Genomic DNA, 13,531 nt, shown 5'->3' with positions numbered 1-13,531 from the left:
GCCTGTCTTTCCCCATCCCCGACCTCCCTCCCTACAGGCAACACACAGGCCTTCACCACCTTCTCCAGCCCTTGCCTGACTCCACCGGTGGACCCTACTTCTCCATCCTCACCAACCTTCTCAGCCTCCCTGGGAAGCCGCCCACAACCCCAGCAGGGAGACGTCCCTGTGATTCGTCTTCCTTGGCTCCTGCCTTGTTTCCAGTATCAGATGTCAAGTGCCCTGGGGCCCCGGACGTTGACAGGGACCTTCCCTGTGCCTGGTCCACACCAGGCACTCAGTTCCCAGCCAGCCATGGAGCTGCAGTGGTGTCTTTGGTCACCCGCCACTCTCCTGAATAAATGTCATCTTTAGGCAAAATCACTTGTTAACTCCGACTCTGTGATTGGCCAGCAGCTGCTGGGGCCCAGACGCAGGGGACCAAAGTTCTTTGAAATCCCTGAGCCCAAGCCTGTCTTGGTAAACATGGGTCCGTCGAGGCCCAAAGAAGGGAAGGCCCCGGCCAGAGATGACCCAGAGGGTCAGTGCCGCCAGCGCCGAAGTCCCTAATGTGGCAGGAGCCCGTGAGGCCCCTCCTCCACTGTCACCTGCCCACACTCCAGTCCCGGTGGCTCCGGTGGCGCTCCTCAGGGACCTCGGTCCGCAGGTGCGTGTGTGTCCCTTAGTCCTCCCCCAGACCACCCCTGAGCTGTGGCCCCGTACACGCCGTGGCACCTTCTGGCCCACGGACGCCAGGGACAACTCACCTTGGACAGCTTCAGGGGCCCTTGCTCCGTGATCCCCGAGAGCTCAGCCTCATTGCTGAAGACTTTGGTGATGCCCATTTTGCTCAGGACGGTTTTCAGATCATAGGTTCCCGAAATGGACAGTTTGGGCAAACGTAAACTGGCAGACCTGTCATGACAGGAAACAAGGGGGTTTCACACGTGGAGTGTCTCGTTTCTGGCTGTTTCTCCCTCCCACAGGGGGACGGGTGGTGTGCACGGGTTTATTCTATTTCTCGTTCCTCCAGCCCCTGGGGCCAGAGAATGTAGAGTCACAGGGATGAGCTTGTCCTGCAAAGTCTCAGGGGCTGCCTTCTGCCTCCTCTGAGCAGCCCTCGGGGCACTCCACTGGGGAGCCCTCAGCACACTGCTCTGCAGGGTTAGGTTCCCCCCAGATGGGGACTTCTCCAGGGCCTGAATCAAGGGTCTGCCGGAGTGAGCTGATGGGCACAGAGGCTCCCTGTGAGCGGCTCTGGGTTCTGCCCCACCTTGTCTCCTTCCTTAGCCTCTGGTGCAGGGAACACAGGGGTGAGGTCGTCACCTCTGGTGGAGTGGGGGAGGCGGGGCCGGGAAAGAGGTCTTAAAACTGCTATTTTAATTTTAACCTTATGCTCTTTTCTATTCTCATATGTATGTGTGTATGTATATGTGCATTATATCGTCTTCTGCATTTTAATTTTATTTCTTAATTCTAATTTTAATGTATTTGATTATTTTTCTATATTCTTATGGCATACATTTATAAAGGGATGTGTATTTTGGAGTGGACCCGATAAACTAGTTCCTGAGGCCTTGGGCATCGTATGACTACTGAGTGATGCACGAATCTGCACTGCATGCTCACATATCACTTCACTTGGGAACCTCACCAAACCACACTGGTCTAGTGACCGAGGAACCCAAACCAACCTGGGCCTGTGCTTTTCTGGTCCCCAGGCGAGCTCTCCCCTTCTAGCCCTGACTGTCCACTGCTCCCCTTTCCAGAAGCCCACGTCTCCTTTCTCGGTTCTCCAGGGCTCACGCTGGCATTGCTCACCCTGCTCCGGGTGCTGGCACAGGGCAGGGGCAGTGTCCGGGGCGGGGGGAGTCCCCAAGGACACAGGGCTTTGGCCTCCTCCCCGTGGGCGCCGTCCCTCTCCCGGAGCCTGGCCGGTGTGGTGGGAGTGACGTGAGCCTGTGCCCGGGACACCGGGTCATGTGCATTTGTGCGGTCCATGGGATGTGGGTCCACCCTCCCTCCCGGTGGCTGGTCCCGACGAGGCAGCGCCTGGGCTGTTCTCCGGTTTGGGAATCACCTGGTGTGTCTGTTTTCCAGGAACTTGGCCAGGACTTCCTTGGTCAGCATGTCCTCCAGCTGCTGCATCTTGCCCTGGTCAGGGAGGATGAAGATGGCAGTGGCGTTTCCCACGTAGTCCATGAGCAGCACCCAGCTGGACAGCTTGTCGCAGTGATAGATGTCGAACATGCCCAGGCGGCTCATCATGGGCACCTTGACCGTCGTGTGCTCATCCACGTGGAAGTCCTCCACCGTGGTATGTTCCTCCTCGAAGGGCTTCTCCCATTTGCCTGGAGAGAAGGCAAGGTGGGCCTCAGCCAGAGGCGGGAGAAGATTGGGACAGTGTGGGGGGGCTAAGAAAGCCCTGCACCTCCTCGCTGAGAGCCTACTCTTTGAACCTGTTTCACCAGCTGGAAAATGGGGCTGCGGTGAAATCTACTGAAAGGACTTCCGTGAGGACAATGCAAGACCTGAGGAGGATCCGGAATGTCTATCTTAATGGAGGCTAAGGGATGCCAAGCTGGATGTGCAGAGCGAGGATTTTTACTTGTATTTCATGCTTACTTATTTGAGGGTGGCTTGGGAGATTCTAAATGAAAATGATTGACCTCAGTCCTACTCAGCACCTCCTTGTCTGAGTCTCCCTGCCCCTTGTTAGCGGGCGGTTCTTATCATTCAGGGAATCACTCTCCCCCGACTCCAAAGCTTTCCCTGGATCACCGTACAGAATGCAGATGCCTGGGCAGCTCCTCCCCACCCCCCACCCCCACGCCAAGACAGCGGCCCCATCCGGGCAAGTCAGAGTGGGAGGGTGCCCCGGGGACCCCTGCACCCAACTCTCCCATTGGACAGAGATGGAGACTGAGGCTGGAGAGGGGCCAGACCCACCAGAAGCCCCACAGCGGAGCTGGGACCTAAGATGTGCTGACTCTGGCCTGGGGCTCTCCATTGCACTATTGTCTCCAGAATGAGGAGCCGGCACAGTGAAGGAGGTCACCCCGGCCTCGTCTTTCCTCCCCCACCAGGCCATCTCCATGGGCTGTTCCACTACCTTAGAGTGCCCTCCGCGGCCCACAGGCCCCCCACATTGCTATCCCTCAGGGAGGAGGCCAGGCTGAGATTCAAGGTCAGTTGAGCACCTGTTACATGAGCCTGTGGTCCTGTGTTCTTTGTAACTTGTTCAGTCCTCACAGAGACCTGACAACAAGGGTATTAGTACGTCCCTGTTACAGAGGGGAAACCTCAAAGTGGAACGATGATTGCCCACAGTCAAACAGCTAATAATCGGTGGGGGAAGGATTCCAACCCTGGTGCTTCTGACTCCAAAGCCGTCCCTCCTCCCACTGCACTGGAGTTATCAGAAGTTGTGTTCCAAGAAACCCCAGTCCCTTCATACACTCTGCTAAAACTGCCTCTTTTACCTCCCTCCCTGGTAGGGATCGACAAGGCACACTAGGACATTAAAGGCTCTGAAAAGTCCTGCAGAGAAGATGACTGTCCCACCCATCATCACCTGACCTTAGTTGATGGAGGAAAGTATGACAGTGGTTGTGTGTGGGAAACTGTGAATAACAGCTGCAGACATGCCCTGCCATACTCCTTCCCACACTGCCAAGGAAAGCTTACAAAGTGAGCGTTTAAGAATATTTTTGCGTGTTTCCTTTAGAACCAGCTCATACTGGTGGTAAAGCCTACCAGGAAAGAAAATGTAATTCACCAGAACAAGAGGTGTGTCTTGTCAAGATCTTGGACCAAATCCACAATTTTCCCTTGGGTTTCCTTCTCTATATAGTGGTTGACCTGTTTTGTGGCCTCCTCAGTGTCTCTGAAGTTGATGGAGAAGTGGGACAACTTCGTGACAGCCTCCAAAACTTACGCACTTGCTTCTGATTCTTATCGACGAATAGTGTAGTTCTGCTGGGCAGCTAGAACTGGCGGTCTGACAGGTTGAGGGCGCAGAGGAAATGCTGTAAGCCTTTGTGGACAGTGGCCTTAAGTGCCTCCTTGAAGTTAAAATCTAGGCCCTATGGGATCTGGGTGCGAGTGTCACCTTTGGTCCCCAGGGAGACCTTCGCAAAGGCCACCACGATGTTCACTGGGGAGAAGATGATGTTGTTGTTGGACTGATGGGCCAGACCATGGTGCAGGCTGAAGGCAAAGTTGGCCAGTTTGGTGGCTATGCTGGGGAAGGGGGCATGCTGATGGAGCTTAGAATCCTGCCTGGATGTGTTCAGGGAGCCGGGAACCTGATAGCTTGTCAGAAGGAGGAAAACCCAGGCGCTGGAGGATGGCATTGTCCTGCAAGAGAGAGAGGAGGGGCACCACGCCCGAGTCAGGCCACACGGTGAGTCCCCCGGCCACTGACTGACCGCAGGTGGAGCATCCAGAGTTTATTGAACCTCTACTATGTGCCGGCGCTGGGCCAAGCACTCTCCTACGTCCTCATCACGCAAGGACAGAACAGTAGCAAAGACTTTACAGGGCTCACCGCGTGCCGAGTCCCATTCTAGGCACTTGGCTGTCTTAGCTCATTGTCCTCTCGTGATGGCCTGTGACCTAGGGCACAGGACCGTTGCCCATCCACAGAGGAGGAGACCGAAGGCCAGAGAGGTTGAAGCCACCTGCCCAAGGCCACAGAGCAGGAAAGTAGCAGGAGCAGAATCACAGACCCGGGCCGTCTGGGTGGGAGTCCATGCTCTTGATGGCTGCCTACTTCCTGCAGTGGCCCTGTGTGCAGGTGTCACAGATCCTGTCTCACATAAGGGGAAACTAAGGCACAGGAAGCATAATGTACGGGTGCACGATTACCCAGGAAGCATATCAGGTCAAGTGCAGGGATGCCTGCATCTGGAATAGTCCCCCATTTGCCCCCATTGACATGATGCTGCTGCCCAGAGGAGGTAAGATCTTGCCCAACGACACACAGCCAGAAACCCATCCTGGCTGACGGTGGCCCAGACTCTGCCTGACTCCATACACTTCATCCCCCTTTCCTTGCAGCTGCTACAACCCTCAGAGTAGGGGCATCTTAGCCTGGAGTGGATTAGGATCTGACCCTATAATGTTCTGGGTCTGGGGCATGAGGCTGACAAAAGCGCTGCGGGCCCTTAACCTCAGGGCACTCAGAGGCATTTACTTTTGTTTCAATGACTTGAGGCTTGGAGAGTCGTTCCGGAACTTTCTCAAGGCCACACGGCTGGTCAAGCAGCACTGGCCCCAGACAGGTCTGCAAGCTTCTGGTCCGGTGCTCTGTACTCAGAAATGCTCACCTGATACTTCCCTCTCTGAAGCGGGAACGTGGCTGCTTCTGAGGGCTGAGCATACCGGGAGTCAGGGCTCTTGAGCTCAGTACCATTGACGTTCTGGGCTGGAAGATTCCATGCTGGGAGGGGCTGTCCTGTGCATTGTAGGATGTTCAGACGCATCCTAGACAAAACATGATGCCAGTAGCAATCTCGCGACTCCTACGTAAGACAATCAAAAATTCTTCAGACATTGCCCAGGGTCTCCTGGGGTCAAAGTGCCCTTGTGCAGGGGGAGGAGGGGTTCAGAGCACATGGCCCACTTGGAAGGCCTCATTTTTCCAAGTTGGACAGACTTTTCTCATTTCAGAGCAGGTCTGGGTCCACTGAGTCCCGGCTTGGCTCACTGGGGCCACGGCATTCACTGGACCCGGTTAGATGGAGGTGTTCATGCTTCTTGGGTGAGGGCCCTTTCTTAGTGGGGGGTCCCAGGATTCTGCTGTGACATGCTGTGGCAGGGCTTCGGGAGACCACAGCAAATCTCCTCACTTGTCACCTTGGGAACACAGATGCCCCTATGGTCCTTCTGTCACTGGGAGCTTAATGACAAGTTCCTCTGAGTGTCAGGGTTGTTCCCACTAAACGCTCATGCTCAGCTGCAGCCCCTAGAAACCTTTCTTGAGCTGGCCCCACGATGAGTCCCAGTGCCAGTCCCCACACTGTCTGTGGGCCCCACAGTCAGCTCACCGGCTCCCCAGACAGCACCCGAGTCCCCGCCCTGCGCTCGGATGGCAGGGGCCTCGGAGACGCCGGTCCCTCCAGTGGCAGAGGGTTGATGTGGAGGGGAGGAGCTGGTTAAAAGCACACTTTTTAGCGTCAGATGGGCCTGGGTTCTAACCCGCTTCGATCCCTCGCTAGCTGTGGACCCAGGACACAAACGTTTCATCTCTCTGAGCTTCCTCTTTAAAATGAGATTGTTGGAGACGTGAGTGAAGCCAGGCTAGCCATCAAAACTCATGGCCAGAAGGGACCTGAGAGATCAACTCTTTGGGGGAGGAGGGTGGTGGGTTTTGCAAACAAAAGCTTTTACAACCAGTAAGGGGCCAACGAGTGGGAGATGGGGCCGTGAACCCAGATAAGAAAGGGAAGGAGGTGACATACAAGATAGCAAGGTTATCTGGGGAGTTAATGAATACACCTCAAGCTTTCAGAGGAGGAGTTCCAACGACAAGACCAAGGCCAGGGTCCACTGAGCAAGAGGGCGGGGGGGCCAGGGAGGCGGCGGGGGGCACCACGCGCCATCCCTTGGAAATCTGTGGAGCAGGTTGCTCTGGGGGAAAGCTAAAAGGGCATGTGCTTTCTCCAGTAAGATAGTTAAGTGAGGGGCGTGGAAGCTACATGGCAAGGGCAAGGACTCTGGCTCTGGCTGGAGTTGAAAAGGAACCAGGTAAAAGAGAAGGATCCTGAGGTGTGTTGGAGAAGCACATTGGGAACGTGGAAAGGGCGCTTCAGGGGGACTTGTCCCTGCCACCTGCAGGTGGCAGAGACACAGGGGAAGACCACCAAGGCCACAGGATCTTTTCTAAGCCTGGGGTGGCTGGGAGAAGGGGAAAGCAACCCTCCAGCTGTCCCACCCACCAGCACGCATCATGATAGTGGGCCTCCTATGTGCTGGGAGTGTTTGAATGGCGTGATTCCATCCTCCCCACTGGCGGCACTGAGTGGAACAGCCTGCCTGCCAATCCTGACCAGGCAAATCAGAGCCCAAACTGTCTGTGCCTGGGTTTTCTCCTCTGTTAAGTGGAGATTATAATCCTGGCACAGGGGCTCCGCCTCGCAGACCAGTGTCAGCTCCGGAGGAGGCTGATGGAAAGTGACTCACTCAGCAGAATGCACTGATTTCCCAGGCAGGCTGGACGGGCTGGACATGCACGGCAGGTGTCCCACACTGGCTCACGGGGCTTCCCCTACTTATGGGGCAGTCTCAGGGGGCTGGGACACCCAGTCCTGTGGACCCACAGCCACCCCCGCTGCAAGAAATCAGCCTGGGGAGCCTCCGGGGTGCAGGCGGCGAGTGCCTGATATCATCAGAGGGCCTTGCTGTTCTTCTTTGAAGTGGGCTAGTCCAGCGGATCCAGGAGGCACAAGGGCCATTGGAAGGATGGGCTGCTGGGGCCCCCCTGGTCATGCAAGACCCAGTGTTCATTTTGCCCTGATACTGTCCTCACAGAGCTGTCGGGAGGAGAAAGTGAATTACAACACCTCCAGAGCCTAGAATTGTGCCTGACACATGGCTGATCTCTGAGAAACGTCGGCCCCCTGATGTCACCCGACTTGTGACTGCCAAGGTCCCAGCCCTTGGAATCTTCACACTGGGCACTGGAATCTGTGTCCTCTGGGCTCCAAAGTCCATTTGTCTGGGCACAGAAAGGAAGTAACAGGCACCTGCCAGGTGCATCATGATAGTGGGCCTACTATCATGGGAAAGAACAGCGTCGGGCTGCCCTGAGGTGGTGAGTATCTGGCAGAATATCAGGACCCAAGGGAGCTTAGTGCTCCCATTTTACTGGTGAGAAAATCGAGGCTCACAGAGGGGTGGTGGCTTCCCTAGCGCCCCGGGCGCCTTCGTTCGTGGTAGAGCCTTGAAAAGACCCCAGGCTGTCGGACTCCCAACTCAGGTCTTCAGGAACAAAATGTGGAAGTATCTGTAATTCACCCCTCTGTTAATTTTCTGCCAGCGAATCAAGAGGCAGGGGAAACCAGGCCCCCAAACCGCTGCTTTCAGAATCTGCAGTCTGATGTTTAATATTCGGTAAGGACCAGCACTGAAGAAAGACGCCATTGCACTGTCAGCCATAGAGGAAACTTTGAACGACTTTGGTCTCACTGTCCCCATTTTGCAGTGACAGGAGCTGAGGCCGGCTCAGATGCAAGTGTGGTCGGGAGCCCTGCTCACGCTGCCACACTATTTCGAAGGCTGCCTTGGGATTCTTGAATTCTGTGTGCTTTATCACACTGCCTTAGGCATTTCCATCATAATATATTCTTTCTTTTTTAAAAAAGACTTTATTTGGGTGCCTGGGGGGCTCAGTTGGTTAAGTCGTCTGCCTTCGGCTCAGGTCATGGTCCCGGGGTCCTGGGATGGAGCCCCGCATCGGGCTCCCTGCTTGGCGGGAAGCCTGCTTCTCCCGCTCCCACTCCCCCTGCTTGTGTTCCTGCTCTCGCTGTGTCTCTCTCTGTCAAATAAATAAAATACATACATACATACATACATAAATGAAGACTTTAACAATTGCACAGAAAGTACAGAGAGGGGGCACCTGGGTGGCTCAGTCGTTAAGCGTCTGCCTTCAGCTTGGGTCATGATCCCAGGGTCCTGGGATCAAGCCCCGCATCGGGCTCCCTGCTCCGTGGGAGGCCTGCTTCTCCCTCTCCCACTCCTCCTGCTTGTGTTCCCTCTCTCGCTGTGTCTCTCTCTGTCAAAGAAATAAAATCTTAAAAAAAAAAAAAAAAGAAAGCACAGAGAGTTCCCAGGTACCTTCCCCCCCTTGCACCCCAGTTCTCCTGATAGGAACATCTTGCACAGCTGTGGGACACTTGTGACAATCGAGGACTTAATATCAATGCTATTAACCAAAGTCTGAACCTGCAGTTTAGATTTGGTTCGCTCTTGGTGCTGCAGTTTGCTGGTCTTTTTATCCTGACCGCAGGAGTGGGAAACACTTTTTCCAGGTCCACCCAAAAGCAGGGTTCAGTGGCATCTGTGATCAGGCGGGCTGCAGGAGACTCGCTGCCCTCCGGGCCTGGGTCCCGTGGGAAGTGGCCCCAAGTCTGGGCTCTGCAGAGCTGCCCGGCAGCCCACAGACCTTAACATGCCACTGGTGGTTCCACAGCTCAGCTCCCTGAGCAGCAGGTGGCCCAGAGCTCGGCCAGCTGGGCACAGCTGTGGGGCTCCCCACCCTGGACGTACAGCCTGGGAACCAGCCCCGAGCTGGGGGCGGGGGGGCAACACTCTGGGGGGAGCAGTCTCACAGTGGGGCCTGCGTGCCCTGCAGGTGCTCGGCACCTCTCTCCCTGCCCTCCCTCTTCCAGCTGGCTCCAGTGACATCGCCAGACCTTTTGGCTAGAACCCTGGTGCTGAAAGATGCCAACTCACTGTCAGCTGTCTTGAGAGGGGCCCTAATCCATCACAGCACAGTCAGTCCAATTTACTTTCAGGATGTGCCCCATGATTTCTGGAAGCAGGAAGGCAGGTGGTAATGGGGCGGGGCTGACACACCTGGGCTGACTGTGGTGGTGGAGGGAAGGAGGATGGATGGGGGCTCTGGACAAGGACCCATGTCACAGCGAAGGAAACTGCAGTGGCCCTGACATGTATAAGTGAGTGAGCTCATCTTAGTATCGAGACCTCCCTGAAACGAGCCTGTTGTCATCTCCTGGATGGACAACAACTGTAAGGAAACGATTGTTCTTATGGTGGGAATGTAAATTGGAATCACCTTTTTTGAGGGGAGGGCCATTTACAGACCGCTATCAACATTAAGAGGCACACACCCTTCATTTCAACAAATCCAACTGCACGCGATGTGATGATGAAAAATCAGAGCTGCCAGAAGTAGTTTAATGCCGTGGTGTGCCTTTCACGGAGAGCACAGTGAACGGAACAGCAGACATTGGCAATGTGCATAAATAAACAAAGCGATTTCTTCACTCTGCCACTGTCAGGAGTCTTGAAATATGTCCTGAGTCCCATGGCTCGGAAGTGACTGCCAGTGGGCACCGGGTGGTGGAAAGGCAGCTCTGACTTCTGAGAACAAACGTCCCTGGCAATCAGCCTTCAGCCCCACCCGGGGCCAGGCCCTTCCCTGCGGGACTGTCCCGCCATTAGCCGTTAGCCTGGCCCCCGTGACTCAGCCCCGCCTCCCCCAGAGTTGCTGGGACATGCTCGCCAGCCCCCAGTCCCCAGTGGCTGGGCGGCCGCCAGCCTTAGGCCAGACAGGTGGCTCTCGTGCGGACCGGAAGGTTGGACTCGCCTGTAAGATCTGAGATGGATGGGACATCCCACGCTCTTGGGGCAGCCCGGGCCTGAGTGCGGCACCCGATTTCTAGGCCCGTGCTGGGCAGGTCTTCTAACCTCCGTCTGTCAATGGGGGATGACGAATGGCAGCCTGGGTCCTTCAGGGACTGGTTTTGCGGGTCACACTAGGCAGTGACTACATTTGAAAGAACAGGCAAAGCCGGGGCTCTGGCTGCCCTGGCTGATTAGTGTCACACTCCCGTCCTCCTCGCGACAAGGTTGTTTGCATGTTTTGCCCACCCAAGAATGGACCCCGTGGGTTGTCAAGAGCCTGTGACCTCCGCACTGGGGATTTTCAGGTCATTCGAATTGGGTTTCTGCCACCACAGCTCAGACGAAAGTATCTGCAGACCATTCTTGGAAGTGGAATGATGGTTTCTTAGGTGAGCGCCCTTAGGTCTTCCAGCTTTTTGGTCTTTCCCTGGGCTCCAGGAGTCCCAGCTGGCCTTTGCATGTGCCCCCTTCCCTCCCCAGTATTGGGGGGGTGTGCAGGGTTGTGCAGGTTGCTTGCTGAAGGCTGCGAGCTCTTCAGCCTCGGGTGAAAAAGGCTCCCGCAGATCAGCTACTTGCCCTCTGGGGCGGAGGGTGTTTTCCCGCACAGGTGTCCTCGGCATGTGGCTGTGCGCCCCAGCATCGCTCAGGCTTCAGGCAGGAATCTAGCTTGTGGGTGTCTGGTGGGGAGCGTGGGTGGTGTGCTGAGGTTTGCAGGAACAAGTGGGGCTCCTGAAGCCAGCTCTGCCACTTATTAGCTCCGTGACCTCGAGCAAGACCAGTGGCCTTTCTGAGCCTCTGTTTCTTCATCTGGAGAATGGGCACATGAGAGCCAAGCAGCTCCACTCGCCGCTCCACAGTGCTGAGTGAGGAGTAAATGCTGGAATTGCCCCTCGAGGGGCTCCAGGCTTACAGAGGAGCTCATGAATGTCACAGATGTCACCCCTTACATCGGCACCCAGCTCTGCTCTCCTTCAAAAGCTGTTTTGAGTACCTGCTTTGAAGCATACACCAACTCAAAGTCATGGCTATAATCCTGATGAAGATGCTGACGCCCAGAGAGGTTTGGTGACTTCGCCAAAGTCACACAGCTGGGACGCTGCAGGGTCTGGACTTGCTCTCACTCTGGCATCGTCCCGGGTGTTTGACACCGGGTGTATCATTAATGGAATTTGTGGAGGTTGGATGTGTCCAGGCAGAGAAATCGGGATGATATCAGACTTATCTGGGAGACAGCTGAAGTTTTAACCGTTATATCGGATTACATGGATTGCACACATATGGCCTTTCTGACTTAAAAAGTGTAAATTTCATATGACTCACCGCAGTTGTGTAGATGTGCGGTCAGCCCCTAGTAACCCCTAGTAAAGGTTCTTAGGGGATGGGGCAGTCTTTCCCACAGACAAGCACATTCCTTTTTTTTTTTTTTTTTAAGATTTTATTTATTTATTTGACAGAGAGAGACACAGCGAGAGAGAGAACACAAGCAGGGGGAGTGGGAGAGGGAGAAGCAGGCTTCCCCCTGAGCAGGGAGCCCGATGCGGGGCTCGATCCCAGGACCCTGGGGTCATGACCTGAGCCGAAGGCAGACGCTTAACGACTGAGCCACCCAGGCGCCCCAGACAAGCACATTCCTGTGAGTCCCGGGAGCTGGCTCCCTCGGGCTGGGGGTCCGGCAGGACTTCCCGAGTGCCATAACCCTTCCGTGGGACTCTGGAGGGTGAGAAAGAACCACATGGCCCTTAGTGAAAGGGCTGCTCCTGGGATGGCCACTAGCTGTGGTAGGAGTTGTGGTTTCCCTCTGAAGACCACAGGGTGGGCCGTGGGGCAGGAACAAGGCCAGATGAAAAGTGTCCCCTGTCAGAGCTCAGCCAAGGGAGGGCAAGTGAGGTTGATGGCCTGGCTCCTCTCCCATGACCAAGGACTCATTGGAATGAGTTTCCAGAGCCACGACCTGGCCCCATGATTGGGTAGAAGAGGACACAGGGTAAGTGTCTTGGGGGCTCTGGCAAACCGGGATGAGTCTGAGCAGGTGACACAGCCCAAGACGCAGAGACCCACCTGGAGAGAAGAGGATGCGGAAGACCCGCTTGCTGCTGCGGGTGATGTGTTTGAGGGTCCTGGGGCAGAGATGGAAGACAAGGACAAAATATGTGTTCCCAGCCTAGCCCCACTGAAAAAGTTTCCAGGAAAAATCAACCATAGCTTTTTGCAGGAAAGACCTTTGAGCGGTAGGAGCCCAAGCCTAGCTCAGGTGACAAGGTGGGATGAGAAGGGGACCGAGGCGTCTCTCTTTGTGGTGGGAGGTGTGGCGGCTCCAAGCCCCCGTGTGAGCTGAAGGCCCTGGGAGCCTTGGGGGGGTGGGGTGGGGGCGCAGCCTCGGGTTTGGTGCTGGCAGCCCTGCAGGGGGTGCTCTCATGTGGGGCTCCGCGAGCAGCACCAGGGCTGGGGGGCTTAGCCAGCGATGCTTGGTGGAGGTGGGGTCTGCAGGCTGGTATCTGAGCCCTTGCGATCCCCCTGGGCGATTCCCAGATAAGACTGAGAGCCTAGACTTTTCCATAGTGACTGGGGAAGAGCCGCTAAACGGTGTGTTGCAGGCAGTGGTTCTGGGCGTAGCACAGGTCCTGGACAGTGTAAGTGCCACTACAGGGTAGGACAGTGCCTACAGGGGAGATGCTGTGACTGTTCCACCCACTTCCTGGGGACGGGAGAGGGAGACCTGAGAGATGGGGGTGCTGAAGGATTCACACGTCACACTCGAGCCTGGGCCGGGTCACTCTTTAATGTCATCTCGGGAGGGAGCCAAACCCAAAAGGCAGTTACTTTTGGGTGGGGTTCACCACCTTTCCCACGAAGAGGGGGCTCTTGGTGTTTTTATCGTAGATGATGATAAGGAACGGGCTGTTGAAGTCGACACCTGGGGGCATCGACATGGGGATGGCTTCCAGAAACGTGGCCCCAGCAGCTTCTGTCCCTTTCTCGTCAATGGTCAGCACAGCCTTATGCAGCCCCTGCAGGGAGAGAGCACAGGGGCCTGTGCTGAGCGGGGCCGTCCCCTCCCCCAGCCTGGTAGCAAGGCCAGAGGAGGGGTGCAGGGGCCCAGGGAGGGGCTCATTCAGGTCTTCCTCCACGCAGCCTGTCTTTCCCCATCCCCGACCTCCCTCCCTACAGGCAACACACA

The 13,531-nt window shown here is 55.9% G+C and overlaps 1 pseudogene; it reads right to left on the bottom strand.

Annotated features, from left to right (window-relative positions):
• Positions 1-611: 611 nt before the first annotated feature.
• On the bottom strand, positions 612-4,334 carry LOC112819038 (alpha-1-antitrypsin-like; annotated as a pseudogene).
• Between the last annotated feature and the right edge of the window lie 9,197 nt (positions 4,335-13,531).

Source organism: Callorhinus ursinus, unplaced genomic scaffold (assembly GCF_003265705.2).
Source record: "Callorhinus ursinus isolate GAN/ISIS: 27379988/994484 unplaced genomic scaffold, GSC_fseal_2.0 scaffold1078, whole genome shotgun sequence".
In the NCBI taxonomy this organism is placed as follows: Eukaryota; Metazoa; Chordata; class Mammalia; order Carnivora; family Otariidae; genus Callorhinus; species Callorhinus ursinus.
Note: the sequence above shows the minus strand (reverse complement) of the source record. Positions and strands in the feature narration are given on the sequence as shown.